The sequence below is a fragment of the Grammomys surdaster genome, unplaced genomic scaffold (genome assembly GCF_004785775.1).
Source record: "Grammomys surdaster isolate TR1022 unplaced genomic scaffold, NIH_TR_1.0 121286, whole genome shotgun sequence".
Classification (NCBI taxonomy): domain Eukaryota; kingdom Metazoa; phylum Chordata; class Mammalia; order Rodentia; family Muridae; genus Grammomys; species Grammomys surdaster.
In genome coordinates, this window is record NW_021617099.1 from 1 (window position 1) to 4,289 (window position 4,289).

The following is a 4,289-nucleotide window of genomic DNA, read 5'->3' on the forward strand; positions in this document are numbered from 1 at the left end:
GAGGAGAGGAGAGGAGAGGAGAGGAGAGGAGAGGAGAGGAGAGGAGAAATGCTCCTCAACTGCCAGACATTCAGCACCTTAGTACTTTTATATCCCTTCCTGCATCCTAATTAGCAAGGTCAATAAACTCAAGTGGCCTTGTGCAGCCTTCCTTTGTCTCTGAAACCCACCACCAGCAGAACACTTTGTCAACACCCCTCAGGCAGTGAGTCTTGGCTCAGAAATAACTTAAAGGAAGCTAAACTTGGAGACTGAGAATGGACTGAGCCCCAGGACTGTGAAGGGTGATCTCTTTCTGTTCTAGTCTCTGCAGTGTCACTGTGCATCACAAAGAACACCTTTCAAAAGAACTGACAACAGGCAACTTACCTTCTCTTTCAGTGATACAACTGTCTGAGGCAAGGTAGGGAGGTGTTGCAGAACCAAAATGTAGGACTAGAAGGATCAGAGAATCTGGGATTGGGGGTGGGGCTTGAGCTCAAGGCTGCAAGTCCCTGAGCACTTTGGTGGGGGTGAAGGGTGACTTAATAGTCACAATAGCCCAGTGCCCTTGCTTCCTTTTGGTATCAATAATGTGTAGAGTGCAGCCCTCTGTGAGTTTATTGTATCTAGTGAGCTGTGTGTGGTTGGATTGGTTTGTATGTGTGCTGTGTAGATGTGTATGTATCAGTGTCTGTGTGAGTGTGTGTGTATTTACAGATTTACTTGTGTGTGGTTGTGTATATACTATTTCCTGAGTGTGTGTCAGTGTATGTAGGAGTGTGTGAGTTTACAGGTTTGTGTGTGTGTGTGTGTGTGTATGTGTGTGTATAACTTCACTTTTGTGTATTTGTGTGCATTTGTGTGTGTGTGCGTGTGTGTGTTTGTGGGAGCAAGAATTTGATATGCCAAGTCCATAATCTCTGATTAAGGACATATTTAGATCACTGTCATTTTTTTTATTGATTGATTGATTTTGGTATGAGTTCAAGAGATTGAATTAGGCCATATATTGGCAAGGTCACTGGGTGTTTGTTGCCTTATTGTAGGTGTTTTTTTTTAATGCTTTATTTGGATGGCTGCTTTTGTGTTATTTTGTTGTTTTTATTTTTTCACAGTGTATTTTATTGTTTTGATTATTTAGTTTTGCATTTTATGCAGCTTTAGTCTATCTACATTTTCAATGTATTTTGTTTTCCAATGTTTACAAAGTTCTTGCTTCTTGATTTATTCATTACAAGTTATCATTGGATTATAAATTGTACATATTTACTCTTTGTGACACTTTGGCTTTCTAGCCTTGGTTTTCTGTTTAAAATTCTCTGATATTTAACCTTCTTATTAGTTATGGTTGTTTAATTTTCAATATTTTGCTCTGGAGAGTTGTGGTTTTGCTGTGGATGACTAGGTCCTGAATTAGGAGTTTTCCCTGAAGTGCTGGGGTTTTATATTTCTTTACTATGTTTTAATCTAATTCTTGCTCCTCACATTTATTTCATATGACTTTTTTCTTCAATCAGCATCCGTTCATAATATTGGTCAACTGTGGCTCTCCCAATCCCACTGTCTTATGACAATATTTTTTAGTTGCCTCATCTCTATTCAGTATGTGTATGCTCTTGGGCTTTCTATTTTGGGGTTGGTTATTTGGTTAAGATTCTTGACTCTAGCTTTATTCCCCATGTCGTTTCCATAATTTTTATGCTAATTTTCTAGGTTTGACTTACATTCATTTCAACCACATTTTCTTTGCTTATTTTTAGGTAGCATTAGTAGTGATACAATGCCTACACATAGTTAGGACAAATTACCACCCACCAGCACCCAGCCCACTATCTCTGAGGAGGGAAGCTTCCACTCCCAATACAAAGTCTTGAGGACTATCTGGCAGGGGAGTAATGGCAAGCTCCTCCTGTCCCACAACCAGCTCACAGGTATACCCATGGCCTTCAAAGTTTTTGTGAAGAAAAAGCAGTTGTTCCAGCCAGCCATGATGGAGGCCAATATGACGAGAAAGATCAACCACCCCAACATCATTTCTCTGCTCTAAGTGATTGAGAACAAAACAACTGTATACTTCATCATGGAGTTGGTTGAAGGCCAAGAACTTTACCAATACATCAAAAAGTCTGGCCACATAGAAGAGGACAAGGCCCTGGAAATATTTAAGCAAATTATAGCAGCTGTGAGCTACTGTCCTGCACATGGTATAGTCCACAGGGACCCGAAGCCAGATAACATCATGCTAGATTACAAAGGACAAGTCAAAATCACCGTCTTTGGTCTTAGTACCCAAGTGGAACCTGGACAAATGCTGGACCAGTCCTGTGGTGCTCACTCTTTTGGTGCCCCTGAATTCTTGCTCAGCCAAATTTATGACGGAATAAAAAATGACACATGGATCTTAGGTATGGTCTTATATTATATGGTAGTCGGTAAGGTCACATTTGACTCTCTCATCATCCAAGAGCTGCAAAGACAGATTGTCAGAAGTGTGTATCCTGCCCCCTGTGGGGTGTCAGAAGAGCTGGAGGAGCTGATCAGCTGCTTATTGACAGTCAACCCCAGCTATAGGCCAACAGTCAGGGATGTGATTATACACCCCTGGTTCAAAAAAGACTGGAAGGCATTCCTTAATCCCTATGAAGAACTGATCCCCATCAGGCCAGACCCTGCAATTGTGGAAGTAATTCAAATATATTGGGTTCCCAGCCAAAGATATCACAGAGTCATTAATTATAAGAAAATATAACAATATGATGGCCTCCTAACGCTTCCTGCAATGGCAGGCTCTCCATGGGCATAGCTGCTCAACCCACCCTCAGCCAGTGAGTCCAGGTACAGCCCCATTCCCTACCCTCTATGCTGCTGCTGCATTCCACTTAGGACTACATAGGAGTGGAAGCAGTTCCATGCTTGACATTGGTCTCATCATCCTACAATGATCAAGAGTCTGCCTATGCCTAGAAGGCTATTCAAAGAAGAGGCCTAAGATCCACTGGGCCAGATCTTCTCTTCACACCACTTCAGATGACACAATCACAGGACAAACACAGCATACATGCCATGAGTGTCCCCGCATTCAATCAATAACAAACATCAGTAAAAGAGGTGCAGCAATGAGAATAGAGAAGAAAATCTCCTCTCCCACAGTGACTCAACAGAGGATAAGCGCATCCCCAGCATGGGCAGGCTCAGACTCTTCAAGGGATACACTAAAGGAATAGGAAATGAGATGAGGAAGCTGTGCTGCTGCTTTCAACCATGAAACAAACCTTGCCTGGGGCAGAAGAGAGTCTCCCCCCCACCCCCAGAAATGAGGCATAGGGAGAGAGTCCAGAGAAAGAGCAGCAGGCAGGGCTCAGGTACTTTTGTGCTTTGTCCTTCCAAGTTTGTTTTGTTCTGGTCTCTCCTCTGTCTCAGGTTTCCATTTTCCCCACATTTCTTACCTTCTCACCTTCTATAACAATTCACAAGTCTTCTTCAACCCCTAGCCTTTTCCCTCTTCTAGACTTCTCTTCTTAGCAGGAATTCAATATTATTTATATGTACCCCACTCTTTAGAGTTGTGTTAATGACACCATCCTGTCTCTATCTCCCCCTAAAGACAGTAGCTCCCACAGGGGGAGTACTAGAGGGCTTCGGGCTCATGGACTCTTTCAGGAGCTCCCGGCCCTAGCACATGTGTCCATCAATCACAAGCCCTGCAATAGAGATTCTTACATTTTCAAAAGTAACATCACATTCCAGTAAGCCTCAAAACTAATAACCAGCAATGTCAGTGAATAAGTATCAACAACATAGGTTGCTGGTTATTAAGGATGGTCAGATTCCTGCATGCATGCATAGTTTTTGCATACTGATTATCCTTGATATTAAGACCCAGTGATGCATACATTTTTACAGGAAATATTTATAAATGATTACTTTCAAAGATATTGACTGGGAAGTAAAAAAAAAAAGACACAAAATATTAAGGAAAGTCAAAGACCATGTGGTCTTCTACGAATTCTACCTCATTATTTCTTTTGCCTAGAATAAATTATCTTGTCTCTTTCATAGTGTCGTCTGGAAATTCTGTGATATCTTCAGTATACACAGAAGGTGTTTTAAACACATGTCCCAGGAAAAGAATCAGCAGAATAAGGTACAACAGCAATTGTAGTAGCAGCAGAAGCAACAGCAGAAAAGAAAGAGGATAAGAAATAGTGGAGGAAGAGGAGGAGAAGGAGGAAGAGTAAAAGTAGGACTAGTAGGAAGAGGAGGGAAAGGGCAAGGAGGAAGAGGAGGAAAAGGAGGAGGATGAGGAG

General features: G+C 41.8%; 1 pseudogene; it reads left to right on the top strand.

Annotated features, from left to right (window-relative positions):
* Window positions 1-1,762: 1,762 nt before the first annotated feature.
* On the top strand, window positions 1,763-3,072 carry LOC114636029 (annotated as a pseudogene).
* The last annotated feature ends 1,217 nt before the right edge of the window (window positions 3,073-4,289 follow it).